We start from the raw sequence: 18,868 nt of genomic DNA, 5'->3' as shown, positions 1-18,868 counted from the left end.
AAAGTGAAGACACCTGCTGGCTTATAGCACAAATACTAAAATATCTTAGAGCCTGCTGAAAAGAGAATTGGAACAATATGTCATTACTGAAGGCTCACTTGCAAGTTCTAATGTATTATAATGAAAACAGTATGACAAACCTAATGAGACAGTGAAGATTTGGGTAATTGTTCCTACAGTGTATGGTAACTTTTCCAGCCGTTATTGGCAAACATAAAACCTAATGAGATTTTATTAATTTAAATGCAGTACATCTGCAAAACATTTCCTTAGTTGCATTCTCCTCTGATAGTCTTTCTTTCCACATGGACTTGATTCTTTTAAGTTAATTGTTCTGTATAGTACAACTTTCCAAACAAAACACTTGACATAAATGTGACTCAAACTTTTTTTTCCATTTACTTTCATACACGTAGTCCTGAAGCAAATATTACATGTAAACTTGTAGGGACTATCAGAACATTGAATTTATAGCATAATATTTGCATTGATAATAGAACTCTTTTGTCAGACTCTTTTGGGTGTCCTTTTTAAGATGTAGAAATGTCTCTCTTTGTTTTCTTAATTTTGAAGAGAAAAAAATTTCCTGCTATTTTCAATCATAAATTGCTTTAAATTGTCAAAAGACCAAAGACTGAATAAGCAGTAGGGTTATGCCTTTTGACTACATCTTATTCAGCCGATCACTCTTTGTTAATATTACAAATAATACATATGATTGAGGTAGGCTCAGTCTATTTCCATGAAGTCTAAATTCAGATTTTCTACTTGCCTTTACATACGCAGTGCAGGTATGTTTTTAGTTGAAAAATAAAAATGTTTTCATCTGGGAGGATTGACTTTAACATCACTGTTTTAGACATGGAAAAACATGAAGAGAATACTAATTTGCTAATATTAACCTTTAATTCTCATCCATTTCCAGTGCAATTCACTTTGTTCTGTGTCTTTTTCAAGCTAGACTGTTATAAACACTTGGTAGGTGAAATCCTGACTTTGCAGTGCTAGGTGAAAAAAAAAGTCTTGATGAAAGCACGGGTAACACATTGCCAGCTCATGGTAAAGAAAGCAATAGAGCTGTCAAGAAGTTCAAAAATTATATTGTCTCTGCTAGAATAACTGGAAAGAGATCATATTCACTTTCCCCCTGAGTTTTGTAGGTCATTTTGGATTTACAGTACAGCATTTTATTACAGTTTGAAAACTTTATAAAAAACTAAGTTGTCTAGTTTATTGTTATCCAATATTCTTCTGTACAAGAAAGTACAATTGGATCAAAATATATTTAACTATTTCTTTGCTTTTTCCTAAGCTCCAATTAAGAAAACAAATACTTTAAACAGAGGGTTATTTGTTCTATTACGTATTTTGTATTTTAGGTGAACACATTTCCTTAGAATACCTTAAAGATCCTATGTGGTCAATAAGTTCCCAATGACCTATAGAAGTTTTAGTCAAAACTGAAGGAAAAAAAAAGAAGTTTCAACGTACACTGAACAACAAATATTTTCAACATTGAATTTATGGACATGTTTTTAAACTTACTGTCCATCCCACGAATATTGTTTGCTTTCTATCTGTTCCAAGATATGTCTATTGTTTGGGGGAGACATTTCCTAGAAGGAATTACAAAATGACTTCTACCATAGGAGAGAATGTAAACATTGAACACATCATTGTCTTTCTCGTTGATTTTATGAGAGGCTGTTATCCACTCCAATAGTTGTATAATTTTATTAATACAATTTTTAAGTGTTTTGATATAATATGATTTGATGGTTTCCTTCATCCTATTATAATGCAATATTGCAGAGCATTCTATGATTTTCTGTTGCCAATCATATTTATAATACTGAAGTTTTCTGGTGAAACATTGTTAAGAGATAAGATCCTTAGGTCATTACTCTAAGCTTTGCTTTATGTTGTTACCTGTTGATGCTTGTATGTTTGCCAGGGAAACAGAATTAGCCAGATTTATGATTATATATATATATTACAATTGTAATATATAATATATATCCTGCAAGGCTGCAAGCTGGGAACTCCAATGAAAGTTTTTAATGATTTCCCCAGAAGAAGTTGGCTGGGTAAAGCAGTGATGGAAAAGTTCCTTTCTTGTTGTTGAAATCATCACTTTTTCAATGGAAGATATTCAGCTGATTGGATAAGACTTTTCTCATTGATGAAGGCGGTCTCCTTGGTTGATTCTAGATGCAATCAGTCACAGATGCAAGCAACTTGTTGATGATTTAAGTCTACGAAATATCCTCAGGAGAGCAATCAGGTCAGTACTTGCTTGACCAAATAACTGGACACCACAGCCTACCCAAGTTGATGTACGAACATGAGCATCACTGTGCTGTTACATTTAATTTGCCAGCATTTTTTAAGAAAATCTTCTTTGTGCCAGATACTACCTTCAATTGAACCTTGGCTATTCTCAAAAAACATCGAATAGTAACTATAGGCAAACAAAATGTGTAAGTACAAAACTGTGAAAATTGTTGTAAAGTACATAGATGCCTATGGTATCACTGTTTTATAACAAATAAATGCTCGGAAATCTGACTTTAGTTTACCATAAAACTTTAAAAATATATTCCCCAAAATATCTTTTAAAAGTCTGCATAATTTATATAAATTTCTGAAAGATTTTCCTTCCAACTGTTTAATGTAAATTACCGACACACATACACACAAATTCACACACATAATATTGAGTTCATATCAGTTGTATAAATCATTTGATTCTTTAGGGATAATAGATAATTGAGATGAGCATGTGAAAGCATTCCTAGGGTACCCATTTCCCCACCCTTACTTAAACATGGACGGCTATTTTTCCACTACAAACTAAAAATAATGAATACATAGAAAGAATTAACATGTTTTAGTGTTACCTTAATTTTTCCAGAAGGATCACTTTAAGGGGATCAGTCTCAACTCTTATACGTATGATTCTTCTAACAGTTTATTTGTACTTTGGTACAATGGAGTGAGAACACACATTTTGTGTGTGTTGATCATTATACAAATCCTTGTATGCCACTTAATAGGTATGAAACTTTTGGCAAGTTATTCAAATTTCTGATCTCCCATTCACTAATGAAATGGAAATACTGATGTCTCCTTTGAAAGATTGCTGAAAATATTCATGAAATATTATATGTGGCATGCCTACCACAAACTTAACTTATAATAGGCTTTAAGTAAATACTGTCTCCCTCTCTCATTTTAGACATTTTTCTCTTATTTAGATACAATCCTAATTGTAGCTTAATGTGTCACAAACAACTTCCTGCTCTTTCCATGAAAACAAAGATGGATACAATGAATAAGTGTCACTTCCATACCAGTTTCAACAATCTATGCTCCTTGTAAACTAAATAAAATATATTTAATGGTACTGTACTTTCTGGTTATTAAAAGAACCCTCCATACAATCAGTCAAGCTTCTTATTTTTCATTCTGAAACCCCAACTACCCTCCACTACTTGCTTTGCTTTTCTGGAATCTTCCCAGAAACAATGGTGCATGCTGAATGCACTATGGAAATGTCTTTGAAAAGAATGGATTATGCAAGATGGGAAAAATATGTCAGTGAAGAAAATTGCCAGTGGACAAAATAGATTTCCTGCTTAGCTGAATTTTAAAATTAGGTGGTTACCAGGGTTTTTTTAAAAGCAGAAGAAACAATTTATTAATTTATCTTGAAATTGATAAAAAAATACCTATGCTAAACAATGGTATGGATGGAAGGAAGCATTCTGCCTGGTACAGGCAATGAGAGAGAATTGTCAGGAGAAAATTTAAAAACAATAATACCACTAACTAAATGTCATCTATTTTTCAATCATGACCATGCACTAGTTATTTTAAATAGCCAGTGATAGAATCCTTCTTTCTTCTGGGAATGCAGCTCTCACCCCATTACTCCATCCCACTGATTTTAGGATGGTGAAACCAGGAGGAAAGCTAGAGGATAAAAACTGGGACTGTATAACTCAGCAAAACCCAGAGTGAACAATGATGGTGGTTAATTGTATAAATATCAGAGAGTTCTTACATGAACTAGAAAAATCATACATCTCTATTAAAGGTGTTAATAATAAGAGTGTTATATGAGAACATACAGTTGATGTTAACTAGGTCTATAGTTTTCAGTAAGATTGTAATAGTCTTTCATTAATTGTAACAAAGTCACCATGCCAAAGCTAAATGTCAATAGAGAGATGCAAGGGATATGGGAATCTTTTCTTCAGAGGAAATGAGAATGTTGTCTTATTGGCTGTAGTAGTAAATGCCTAACTATGTAATTATACCAAGAGCCATTGATTTTAGACTTAGGATGGATTGTACGGTGTGCAAATAACACTTCTTTTTTTAAAGATGGTGACAGTTGTATGATCTCAAAATGTGGATATGGAAGCCATTTTTCTGACCTATATATTAAACAGCTAGGTCAATCACTTTCAGAGCATTTGTGGGTGCAAATTAGGTGGCTTCATTCACAAAGATTGCTTAGGTCTTTTGCAGCATATTTTATAGTGAAAAGTGTCACATAAGATCTTTCTAAGGAATTGTGTGAATCATGCTATTACAATATAGTTAGCTCATTTTACCTTAGACACATATTTTAGGTCCCAATTTTGCTAGTGATATATACTTTATAGTATAACAAGCAATGTAATTTTACATGAAAAAATAATCTACTATCTCCAATAACAGCTGATCACTTGGTTTGATGAAGACTTCACAAAAAGTTTGGAGAGGACTGGCTTTTCCTGTCCATTTACTATGAGACATCATTACTAATTCACATGCCATTTTAGAGTAGTTGAAAAATGTGTAATAAATTCATAAATTAAATACCACTTCAACTAAGAATAATCAATCAAAAATGACAGCTGATTGATTTCTTTTGTAAATGAGAATATACTCTTGTTTAATTGATTTCAATATGCTCAAAAGGTGATTTGAAAGTCATATATTCAAAAGAATATTGCTGCTGTTTTAGTGAGAATTTTAGAAGTTCAGAAATGTGACTCATTGACTGACTTGAGATCTTTTTTTCCTGTCAAACAAGGAAATTTATGACCTAGTCACTCATTTTGAACTCACAATGAATGCAGATAATAAGAAAAACTTTCAAACTCATGAACAAGTCTTGGATTTTAATTTTATCAGCAGTGTCTTCCCAGTTACTTTGGAGTTGGAATGAAACTATTTCTTTTGAATGAACTATGGAACGCCTCCTTTATCATGAAGAAAAATTATGAAATCTCCCTGGAGTCCTTTGATTACAGGATTAAGAATCATAACAGGCAAGAAACAGATGGTTCCACAGTACTGGAACATTTTAAAATAAACATTAATGCAAGTTGAAATAAAGTTCTTATTAAGAATGCAGTTTTAGTCAAGGTAGCTATTGTTAACCTTGCTACTTAAAACTATTTCATAGAGTCTACAAAGGTAAAAAAAAAACAAAACAATTAGTAAAGAATATGATGCATGTATGGCATTAACTATATTATTTACACTAAAGTCATCTTCTGAAGATAGGGAAAAAAAGGTTAGTATTTTGGTTCATGAGACACGGTCTATAAATATTTTAAATTGCTTTCATGATATTTGAGCCAGTTTATTACCATGCATCTACTCATTTTCTCATTCTAAAATATGTTTGTTAGTTTATAGGGTAGACTAACACATAAGAACCTGCATTAAGGAATATTTTTCTCTGGGTTGGTAATCATAAGTGTTTAACGGACCATTTAAAGGCACAGGTCATTTCTGTGGCTAAGGCATAATGGCTTTTTTTAAAAAAAAAATAGCCAGCTTTCAGTGCCTTTGAAGGCATAATTCCCTGATAATAACATACTACACAAATAGAAAAAATTGTGTTAAATATATTTCTTATTCTGAAAAATTGAATTATGTATATTTCTCACTCTGATAGATATTTAAGGGTTATTATTTATATATGCTTTATTTTTGTCAGGACTGATTTTCACAAATGATGCAGGACAGAAGTGTACATTAATTTTAACCTGTCTTCACTCCTCAGATGCAGAAAAAATGGTAGGCTATATCCATGTTACAGTAGAGTGGAAGGAATATGCACTACAGAGGTATATAGACTTGTTTTGAATAATGCAGCTACTTTATGCATCCTCTATATCTTCGTTTGCATCATATTATTAACAGCCCTAAACTTGTTTCCCAAATAGTAAAGGGAGGAATAAGTATACATTTTTCACTCAATGTAGTAAGGAGCAAATGAGTTTTAATTCATGGTGTACGGAGTGTGCAATCAGCATTTCAAGTAATGTTAGTTCTTTTTCCCTTTCCTTTTCTATCATTTGCATAAAATCATAATACATTTTTAAACTCTTCAAATTAAGTTTTAATTAAAAATCTTGGAGCTCATGATTCCTCTCCTGTGTCTACCCAATCCTTTCCACATTTTCACATTTACTCCCCTGAATTTTTCTTCTACATGGTGATTTTCTGAGCTTCTGCTAATGAGCTCTGGCTCTTAGCTATGCCTGCACCCTAAACTCTCACTTCTAGTGTAATTCTTTGCCTGTGTAATAAAAATAGCATTTTAGGATCAAAATAATATTTTGGGGTTGACAAAATATAAACTCTTGTGTTATAAAAAGGAAATCAGCTGAAGTGATTTGCCTAAAACTTGCAGCTGGTAAGGGGCAGATCTTAAATTCAAACCTGTATTGTTTTCACTACATTGCACTCAACTGTTTCATGTTGATATTATATGAAAGTCTTCAACAGAATATTTTTCCCTATTGGTATGTCAAGGTGTGAGAGAATCACACAAGGAAAATTAAGAGAAAATTGTAATTTTTGGATTCTAAAGCTTATATTCTATCTAATGTAACAATCTCAATAACATTTAAATAAAAATAACTTTGGAAAAAAATTGGGGAAATCACAATAATTCTAAATTTCATTGATGATGCTCTTTCTAGTAGTCTCTACACTCCTTCATTGGAATAATCATTGATTTAGCAATTTACCATAAAGTGAAATATTTTTTCTTGTTCCAAAATTAACACATGATCACAAAATAAAAATAAGGAGATGCAAGTGTGAGTAAATGCACATACATTTGGATCATATTATATGAATTTTCCAATTGCTCTCTCAGTTAGTATATCAAAGTCTTTTTTTCTTACTCAAAATATAAGCTTACCACCTGCTTTTTTAGTGACTGTGTACCATTTTCTTTCATGAGTTCATTACTATATATTCCTTAAATCCCTTCTAGTACATTTGGTTTGTTTTTCAAATTTTACTGTTATATGTTATAAACCATCTTGTAAAATATATCCAAACATATCTGATTTTATCCCCATGGTAAATTATTGGTAGTGAAATATCTGCATCAAAGATATATGGCAATTTTTAAAGCAATATATAAATATTGTAAACCTTCAAAAGGTTGTACCAATATATTTCTTTGAATTTATATCTAGTTTAATTTTCTACTCTGAAAATATTTCTCTATCACTAGTTCCAATTGGAAGACAATAATCTGCCTAAATTTTATTTAAAACTTTTTTTCTTATTCTCTTCTGTACAGAGAAAATGTGTACAGAATATTGGGCAAATAGTAAAAGATAACCTGGGTTTTAATATTGCTTCTATTATTGTAAGTGTTTTCTTTCTCTGAGCCTCAAAGTTTAACAAATAATAGCACTAAAATCTTAGTTCCTTCTATCCTCAAGATTGTTACATTGCCAAAATGATGTGATGTTTGTTAAACCATTTCAGAAAATTTTAAGTACTTCATAAATGGAAGCTATTGCTATTAGGTAAGAATTTCTGAATAAGCCTATTAAATAGTGTGATTAAATTCTAAGTTTCCACATGTCCCTCCAAAGTTTAACTATTTCATTACCCAGGAGTCTGAAATTACCAAAATAGTAATCTATAAAGAATACAGGACACATCAGGTAGTGCATGACCCTGAATAGCTAGGAAATCAGCTATAGGGACTGGGTATTTGGTGAAAGTCACTGAAATAGGGAATTCTGCATACCATTTAACCACTCCACACAGTGGGTCAAGCAATTCTCCAGAGGGTGCTAGATGAATGCAAGAGATTGTTTTGTCATGTGCTTTGTTAGTTTTTTGTTGCTAATAGTAATGGCTTGAAAATTATAACTTGATTGTGAACCTTGTATTTTGAGCTTTTAGGTGTATACTACTCTGGATCATTCTAGTTCACACTCTCATACAGTTAGCTTTAGTTGTCTTAACAGGTAATAAGTAAGCATTTGGCTTATCTCCATAGCAGAGAGTGAGAAAGGAAGGAAGAAAGGGAAGGAGGGAGGAAGGGAGGGAGGGAGGAAGGGAGGGAGGGAGAAAGGGAGGGAGGGAAGAAGGAAGGAAGGATGAAAGAAGGTAGGAAGGAAGAGAAAGGAGGCTGGGAGAGAGGAAACAGCTCTAGGGTGGACAAAAAACATTTTTCCAGATTGATGATGTCCCTCCATAAGATCAGAGCTAGAACTCCAATTAATGGCTTGCCAAAATTTCACTGTTTCTGACAACTTTAGCAACATATCAGTGGATTTCCTCACAAAACACTGTGACAAAGGGCACTGGTTATAATTTAATTACTCAAAATAGAAAGTAAAAATGATCAATTTCAGCCTGCTTTTTCCCCCCTTTTATTAGAGAAGTTGTGAGTTTACAGACCAATCATGTATAAAATGCAGGATTCCCATATACTACCCTATTATTAACACCTTGTATTGGTGTGGAACATTTGTTACAACTGATAGCACGTTTTTATAGTTGTACTATTAATTATAGTCCATGGTTTAAATTAGGTTTCACTGTTTATGAAGTATAGTTCCATGGAGTTTTTAAACCACTTTATTCATTTACCATATATACAATCTAACATTTACTTTTTAAATCATATATTTCAGTGTTGTTAATTACATCACAATGTTGTGTTACCATCACCATCATCCATTACCAAAAACAGTTCCATCATTCTCTGTACATTCTATGCCTTAACTTCCCATCCCCTATCCCTACCCCATTCATTGGTAACCTGTATTCTAGATTTTGATTAAATGAGTTCGCTTTTTCTAATTATTTCAAATCAGTGAGATCATATAATATGTGTCCTTTTGTTTCTGGCTTATTTCACTTAATATGATGTCTTTGAGGTTCACCCATGTTGTCACATGTATCAGCCTGCTTTTTAACTCTTTTACATTTGCCAGATCTCCCATTTTTATGTAAGAAAGAAATTTTATGTAATTTCAATCCATCATCTGTAACCCACTCTTCAAATCTATTAAGACAGCTTATTTTTTGTTTCATGAAGTTGTCCAGCTTAAGCCTTAGTCTCTAGTTTAAATATCCCAAATTCCTCCAATTGTCTTGAAATTAAGTGCAATTATACTTTTTTATTAGTCTATTTGATCTTTTGTATATTCAGTAAATCTTTATCATATGATCACAGAGCTCCTGTCTTTGATATATGTGTTTGGAGACACTTGAGTAACTGAAATAGAGTTAAGCAAGCCTCACTGTTAAAACTACTATGTAAATCACTCACCTCTCTCTAAAGTATAGTATGATGGTTGACATAGCCAGGCTATGAGAGATATATATAAAGAAAGGATCAAGCACCTCTTTCACATTTAAAATATTCATATTCTAAGATTCAGTGTGCTCAACAAAACAAACACTTAGAGCTATGTAGCCCAGAGAAACATGATTTTAATCTTAATCCATTCCCGTGGTAATCCACTGTAAATAGGATCTTTTGATGAGGTTACTTCACTTAAGGTGTAGCCCAATTTAGTCAGGATGGGTCTTAATCCTAGTATAGGAGTCCTCTATAACCAGAATGGAATTCAAAGAGAAAGCCATAAAGCAAGAAGCTGGTCATCAAAGGGGAACCCAGATAAGAAAGGAGGGGCTGCCATGTGCATTGCCTTATGACAGAAGAGTCCAGAGCCAAGGATCACTTTAGAACCTGACAGTCTTTGGGGAGAAAGCACCACGTTGATGATGTGTTCATTTGGCCTTTTCCCTAGCCTCAAAACTCTGAGCTGTTAACATTCCCATTGTTTAAACCAACCCATTGCATGGTATTTGCTTGCACAGCCAATGAACCTAAAATACTTTTCATTAAAAATATCAGCAGGTCTTAAGGAGTATTTTCTACATCAAGTATGAATTGTATATAATGACAATATACAGGTGCAAAAATTTTTTTTAAAGTATCAGTTCACTCTCCAACATCAATTGTTGTTAATTCCAAATAAATTAATCTTAGCTTTACTGGTTCTTGTCCCCAAAAGCTTGGGTCTACAGAGCTGTATCTCCTCGGGCAAGAGAATCCAAACAAAAATTATCCCTGTAGCTTTGTGTCTACTGTTTAGGCTAACTTCAGTTAATTGACTCCTGGGCCTTATCAGAGGAGTTCAAGATTGCCTTTTGACATAACCAGGTCCTTCCTAAATTGTCTCTTAACAATGCTTTGCCAATTCCAGTGTCTATTCTTTCTGTAAAATATTACTGTACACATAGCAGTCACCCAAGAGTGTGCTTTTAGCTACTGAGGAATAAAAAATGTTTGTTTGACAATACCACTTTTATCTGTAACCTAAGTTAATTATCATATAACATACAAAACTTTTTACAAAAGCTTGCCTGTCAATAATTTTCAAACAGAATTATACTTCCTGTCTCTACCAGAAATGTTATAGAAGAGAAGGCACATGACTTAATAATTAAAAACTGAAAATAGTCTTCAAGGGGCATAGCGGATTGAAACAAGGAAGCAAAATGGAAGGCTAATTTGTGGAAACTGAGTCTCAGAGAGGGCATGAAATTTGCCAAGGGTCAGTCACTAAAACTAATAAGTTGAAGAATTAAAATGAATTTCATATTTAATTAGTCCCAAACTCCATATTTGTTTAATAACGTCTCATCATAAATGTTTGGAGTGTTACAATTTAGGAGGAATTAAATACAAATTTTTCGAGATAATTGATTCCCTAATTTTACCTTATAATCCCACTTTTAAAGTCTATATCAAAAGTACACATGCTAGTAATAAAAATAATTAAAATAATAATAAAGTGTGCACAAGGGCATTGCAGCATTCTCTGTGATAACAAGACGATATACAACACAATGTCCAATAATAGGAATTTATTAAATTAATCATGGTGCATCCACACAAGAAGGACTATGAGCTATATGAAGGAGTGAGAGATAGTTCTATGTCTGACGAGGATGCAAATTCCAGGAAATATTAATGAAAAAGAATGCAAGATGAAGAAAAGAATATACGACAGTGTATTAGTCTGGTACTGCTACTGGAATGCAATATACTAAAAATGGAACGGCTTTAAAAAAAGAAAGTTAATAAGGAACAAGTTTACAGTTCTAAGGCCATAAATATGTCCTAACTAAGGCATCTAGAGAAAGATACCTTGGTTCAAGGAAGGCTGATCAGGAAAGGCACATGGCTGGGATCTGCTGGTCCCTTGCTCCTGGGCTCCACTGCTTTCAGCCTCTGCTTCCTGTGGGGGTTCCTCACTTGGTGTCTGTAGGCCTTCACTTAGCTCCTTCAGGACACAACTCTGGGTTCCGGCTTGCTTAGCATCTCATGGGAAGGCACATGGCGACATCTGTATGGCCCTGCATTTCCAAACATCTGGGTCTCATGTTGGTTTCTGTCAGCTCTGAAACAACGGTTTTCCAAGTGTCAGGATCGGCGCTGTTCTGTTTCCCCTTTTAAAGGACTCTAGTAAATGAATCAAGGCCACCTAGAATGGAGTCATATCTCCATCTGAGCAAATGGTCACTGCCACAATTGGATGTGTCACATCTCCATGGAAATAATCTCATCAACACTTTACAGTATTGACTCAGAATTAAAAGAAGCCGCTACCCCCCACAAGATTGGATCAGGATTGAAACATGGCTTTTCTGGGGGACATAATAGATTTAAACCTGCACAGACAGCTACACTTTTACAAAAGAGGCTGGAAGGTAGATAAAATATATATGCTTATATTAGAAAAATGGAAAGGTAAACTTTAATATTAAAGGGAAATAATCAAACATTGATCTGCCTTCCCTACATGAGCACTAACCAAAAGTAAATAAAAGTTAATGAGAAGAAAGAGTACCCCAGTTCCTAAATGAAGAAAAAATTGTGGAATTGGACTATCTCAATCCTGTAGCCTTTAATGATTAGTCATCTATGCAGTGGCCATCAATGGCTTCAAAAACCACAAAAAGAGTGACACCCAGATATTATGTGTCTTCTGATGAAAGGACACACTTCATTTTGGAGCTATTGTTGTCAAAAAAAATTAGACCTTAGTTTGATCATACAGATGTCATTACCTATCTCACTATCAACTATCGATTTATAGGGAAGAAAGGAACAAGGAAAATGACTTAAAAGTTATGCAACCAACAAAATCAATGATACAACAATAATCAAGCTACTTTAAAACAAGTTGCAAAAAAATTTGAAAAAAAAAAAGAATGTGGCCCCTCTCTCCAGCCAGCACAACGAGCAGTCTCACCACCCTACCCCTCTCTACATGGGACATGACTCCCAGGGGTGTGGACCTTCCTGGCAACGTGGGACAGAGATCTTGGAATGAACGGAGACTCAGCATCAAGGGGTTGAGAAAAACCCTAGAATGAGCTGAGACTTAGCATCAAGGGATTGAGAAAACCTTCTCGACCAAAAGGGGGAAGAGGGAAATGAGACAAAGTGTCAATGGCTGAGAGATTCCAAACAGAGGCAAGAGGTTATCCTGGAGGTTATTCTTATGCATCAAGTAGATATCATCTTGTTATTCAAGATAAAAATGAAAAAACAGAAAGGAAAAACATAAAAATAAGTTGCAAGGACTAGAAAGAGGGATGGAGGAGTAATTTAGAGCTTAAATGATATGTAAAGGGCATTTAAACTGATGATATTTTATGGACTTCCTTTGAACAAATAATAAAATAAAAACATATGATTAAGAAAAGCTGGGTAACTACCTGGATAGTTGATGGTATGAAGGAATTACTGTTAATATTTTAAAGATTTGATATTATAAGCTTTATATTTTAAGAAACAATTATGTAATTTTTAGTGATATATTGTGAAATATTTACATGTCTGGGGTTTTCTTTAAATTAATCTGTATGAGGAGATGGTTAATTGGGTAGGATCTAAATAAATTAGCTTTGGCAGTATGGGATAGATACATGAAAATAATATCATTCTAAATATTTGTGTGTGTTTGAAAGCTCCATAATAAAAAGTTGATGATTTTATAAAAGCAATATTGGCTATGGAAACATTGAAAAAATATTTCTTAATTTATTTCTAAAAAATATATATTAATGCCATGATAAAACAGGGGAGGCCATCATGTTCCCAGGGAGCATTTACAATCTATTGAATATTGCCATTATTTCTTAAATGACATTGTGGTTTTATCACATTTCTAATTATTTCAGTAACAGGCAATCAAAAGTTAAAAGGCAGTTTTAAAACCATTTTTAAACAATGAGAACATTTCCATTAATAAGAGTTTTATATCAGAGACATGAAGTCACAGTCTCTTTCAGTGTGGTAGGGGTGCCAGATATTCTGTCTACATAATTCTATTATTAGAATGAATGTCAACACAGAGAAAAGGATGTTCATGCTGTCACTGCGCATACGCTTAGACTACATCTGAACATTATTTTTCAGAAAGAACCGCTCAATGATTTGATCACTTGTCAGAAGCGTCGCGCTGAAATATCTTGCAAAGCCTTCCATATTTTTTTTTTCTTTTGCATCTGGAAAACAAAGAACAAAGACACTATTTGCCAGTGTGGTATACTGAAATCCCGATATTTTGCAGAAGTCCTTCTCAATATCAAGTCTTTATCGGATCTGCTTTTCTTTTTTTCCACCCCCATTGCACCCTTTACCAATCTTGTTATTTGACTGTCATGGGCTTAATCCAATTTGTTTAGACTTGGGGTTCTTGAGGAAGGGAGGTGTTACATAATTGTATAGTAAGAAGCTTTAAAAATAGAAGTTCTGCAGTCAAGTTATATACTAGACCGTGTTGATGAATATATTGTGGAGAATATTTTTAAGCAGATGGTATCCACAGTGGTATATCTACAGTTTCCCCTAAAATTGCCTTCTGTCATTGATTGAGCCATACTGTAGCTGAAAGTGAAGCTTCAGAAAATACTGCCTCTAAAAAAGACATCTCCGTATGATAACAGCTCTTACCTCACAAGAATGTTGGATAAACAAATGAAATGATCTGTGAGACAATTACTTGAGCATTTCAGGAATAAGCTGCAAAGTCCAATTTATTATTATATTATTATATATTATTATTTGGGAGATATATATTATTTTAATTGATAGAATGATAAGGAAACACATTTTTCTAATATGAACAATGCATGACTACATTCCTACATTGAGTGTTTCATTTGAATGCATGTCATTTTTTATCTGATGGAGAAGAATCTTCGTATATTTGCATCGACTTGGAAAATATCAGAGCATTTGGCAAGTAATAACTTGAGAAGTTGTTGCAACTCCTCCTCCTTTTGACCCATCACTGCAAAGAGCCAATTATAAATTTTTTTACTGGGTACATAATATTTGAATACTTGATATTATTAATACAGAATTTGACTTCTTTTGAATAAAAGAGATAAAAAGATTATAAGAATTCACAAATAATTTTATAAAGCAACAGTTTTTCCAGTGGCTATATCTATGGCAAATGACACTGTGTTTATCAATTTAAAATGTAGTGGTTGTTTTAAGTAACCAATTTCTTACCCCAGGTCGAATGATTAAAGATGAAATGTCTATCTTGGTCTCCTCAACCCTGCCCTCCCTGTCACATACTTGCTTTATTTTCTTCTTCTTCTTCTTTCTTTTTGCAGAACCTTCTCAGTCCAATTTAGCACAGTATTTTCATTGTTTCCTTTCACAAAATTACTTTAAAGAGCATATATGGAATATCCTTACACTAATGGATAAATTATTGATAACAATTTTCCCAGGGAGATTTTCATATTAAAAAGGATCAAACACTAAATTTGCTGCCCTAGATCAGCGGTTAGATTTACGAACTGCTTGATTACAGTTCAGTAACTACACAGAGTGAAATAAATTGGCATAGAGACAAAAACTAATATTGAGAACTGACATTATCTAGGCACTTGGGATTTAATAATTGCAAAATTTTACTGTGTGGATTTTCAGAATGCAAGGTCTCAATAATATCTCATCAAATAGATTGGGTGACAAAATATAGCAAGACATATCTTGAAATTTCAGAGTATCGTGTCAAATGCCAAGATCACAAAAGCTTTCCAGACAGTAGGAAAAAGTTATTTTTCTTTAAGACTCATGTAGAATGGCATCGGACTGCTGAACAGCATCTAGGAAATTTGAAAGACAGGACACTTAAAAATTCCTAAGAAAATTTATTTCAAATATCCACTTCAATTTTCCCAAATCTAAGCAGTTAAGTGAGAGGTTAGAATTTTCAGACATATAAAGCTAAATGATTATTTCCTCTATAATATTTATCATAATAGTGTTTTGAGGCCTTTCATATAGAGAACTCTTTTATGGAATACAGTATTCGCACCAAGACATATGGGTGAAAAATTCATGAATGAGTAACTATCTGACTTCCTCTTCTGCAAACATTTTTCTCTTTTATTCCCCCACCTATGATATTATTCTGTAACTAACACTTGCCTTGGTTTCTGTCTATATGTAGGTGGGGAGGAAGCTTCCTACCTGCCCCTGTGCAGTTATTATTTGAAAGATAGGGAAAAAAGTCCTTATAATAAATGGGGAATAAAATGTCTGCCTCTTCCAGACTCTTTCAGGTGGACTGCTTTTGCCTTGCAATGCAATGACTTCATACACAGACATTAGTGAAAGGAGTGGCTTTTGCCAGGGATGGGGGGCAGTAGTGCAAATGCACATTGAATTTGGGTGCTTACAAGGAACAAATTTGCCTTCAAATTTGAGAAGAAATGATCTAGTGTCCCATGATAAAAAGCAGAGCTTCAGAACCTCAGATCGTAGTTACTGCATTGTGAATAAGATAGTAAAATCAAACCAACCAAACCAAACAGAACAAAACAAAACAAAATCATACGTCAACACCTGGAGTTGGACCTGACGCACAGGAAACAAGGCTGTTGCCTTTTTACTGTGCCAAATAGAACAAGTGTTCTATTTGACCAAGATGTTCAATATTTGACAATAAAGAAGCATGGAATTTATTCTTTTGTTTTCTTCTTTTCAGATTTTAGCTTCTATATTTTCTAGTAATAATGTTTTCTTATTTCTTTATTTTTTTGTAATCCACTGTTAACTGTAGCTATTTTATACTAACTTAGTTTGAAATGCTATCATGTCATTACCTAATGTAATTAGTATTTTTGTTTCGACCACTGACTGATACAACCATTTCCGTTGCTTCATGCCACTCTTCTACAAATACAGACCCCGTCATGATTTTTTAAAGTACAAAATCAACATTCAAATAGGATTCTCTTTATTTAAATTGACTTATTAGAAATTTAAAGCAGATGAAGATGGTTTCAATAAAATGAATAAATAATTAAGGCAAATCTGTATACTTGTCAGAAATTCCATATTAAGAATCAGGTGAGGAGAGACATTCTTCTGACAGAGCTGTCATTTTTTTTTTTTTTGTTAAAGGTAACGTTATTTTTTTTCCTTAATCTTGATGTTCTTTTCAAGTTTACTTGATCAAACCCAAAGCAAAAAAATAAAAAAAAAAAGCTGCCAGATAACATAGATAGATAATAATCAGAACCTTTAATCACACATAGAAAAGAGCTATAGAGCCATTCAATTCTATGTATTGCAAAAATCATCAGCTGTTTATAAAGGCAGGTTTTTGAACTTCTAGCAGTATTAATCATTGATCAGGTTGTGAAATAAAATAACAGATTGCATTTTACAAACTGGTCACTAGCAATGCCTCGTCAGCAAACCTAGACAATAATCCGTGAGTGTTGTAAGGCCACAGCCGTTAATAACCTGGCTTGTTAGTTGAAAGCTGGCAAAGTCTCAAGCATTTAAGAGGATTACTGCTATAAGCCATATTAATTTTTTTTTTCATTTTACGTTCAAGTCCATGGTGATGAAGAGCCTCTGTAATAGAAATAGTGAAGTCAAATACATAACAAAATCCCAACCAATTCCTTTTTTGGTTAGTGTCTGATTTTACAAGAGGAAAATAAAAGTCAGGCTTCATCTTATAAAATTGGAATATTAATTTTTGATGAAATAATTTTTAATTGCAAATCCTGCAAAAGAAAATAAGACATTATTTTAGAGCTGCCTGCCAAAATGATTTATTTCTATTAAGACTTGTTCAAACAGATTTTTGAAATTGGCCTCTCTCATATTTACTATGGAAAAAATTAGGCAAAAAGCCCAATAAAATCAAGTTCCCAACTTTTGACCTCAAAGAGATTTATCAATCTCATGTTAAAGGCTGCAGAGTGTAAGGATTAAAAGCATGACTCTGAGCCTAGACTGTTAAGATTTGAATTCTGGTTTCTTTGAGGTCTTGAGTAAGTCAGATAACCTCTCTGTCCCTCAGTTTCCTCACCTCTAAAGTGCAGATAATAAGAGCTCCTAATTCTTAGGCCTGTTATGGGTATTACATAAATTAATACTTGAATTCTCCATAAATCAGTGCCTGGCATATAGTAAATGTGATATACAATGTATGAAGTTAAAGAAACAGAGAGAATGTAAATTTAAAAAAAAAATTGTAAGTCAAAGATACAATAAAATAAATAATTTTATGATTTATTGGCCTTTTGTGGCAGAATTCAAATCTAAATTAGAAAATGCGATTTGATCAAAATTACTCAAATAGCCGGTATTTATAAATATAGCCAAAGATAACTTGAAATATATACCTCCCAAAATTCTGCACTTATAATAATTTCTATATAGCCACGGAAAAGTTATTTAAATTCCATCCATGAGAATTTTTAAAGATGAGTGTCGCGGGTGGGACCAAAGTGAGGTGAAGAGGCAGAGGCCAGCAGCTCTGGTGCAGTCATGGCGTACCACAGCCTCGTGGTGTCTCTCATCGTGACGCGCATGTTCTGGGGCTTCGTTGGCCTCTTTGTGCCCAGGTTCATCCCGAAAGGACCCCACCGGGGAGTTGTTATCACCACAGTGGTGACCTGTTCAGTTTTGCTGCTATCTTTTTCAGCTGATCGCAAGTCCCGTCCAACTCAACCCTCTCTTGGGACCACAACTGAGAAATGAAACCATCTGGTATCTCCAGCCTCATTGGCTTTGAGGCAGAAGACATTTTCTCCAGTGTTAAAGTCATGGAGGTCATGAAGAGAATTCTCCTAGATGCAAAATCACCTCCAACCTCAGACCACCTTCCTTAACTCACCCATTTGGGCATCAGCTGCCTTAAACATTCATATGACATTTGAGTATCTTATCTAAAATGCAATATTTTTTCCTGTCACTTTTTTTACACTTTGATGAATGATGTGCCTACTTAACCTAAACTGGGTTGACTCTACAAAACGTGTATGTGATCTTCTGAGATGAAAGGTGATATTCTTCTGAGAAATATGGCACTCTTTTTAGGAAATCTATGAATTTGAAAAAGGGTCCTGCCTGCTTACACTGCAATCAGTGAAGGGTTTAAGATCAGCCCAGAAACTGCTGCAAGACCACTAAGACTCCATGTTTCAAGGGAAGTTCTGCCCCAACATGACAGAATTACACCAAACT

General features: G+C 33.7%; 1 pseudogene; it reads left to right on the top strand.

The window, feature by feature from the left end:
• The first annotated feature begins 18,169 nt into the window (after positions 1–18,169).
• Positions 18,170–18,416, top strand: LOC143680507 (V-type proton ATPase subunit e 1 pseudogene; annotated as a pseudogene).
• Positions 18,417–18,868: the final 452 nt, after the last annotated feature.

Source organism: Tamandua tetradactyla, chromosome 4 (genome assembly GCF_023851605.1).
Source record: "Tamandua tetradactyla isolate mTamTet1 chromosome 4, mTamTet1.pri, whole genome shotgun sequence".
NCBI lineage: Eukaryota > Metazoa > Chordata > Mammalia > Pilosa > Myrmecophagidae > Tamandua > Tamandua tetradactyla.
The sequence above is the reverse complement of the archived record's forward strand: the minus strand, read 5'-3'. Positions and strand labels throughout refer to the sequence as shown.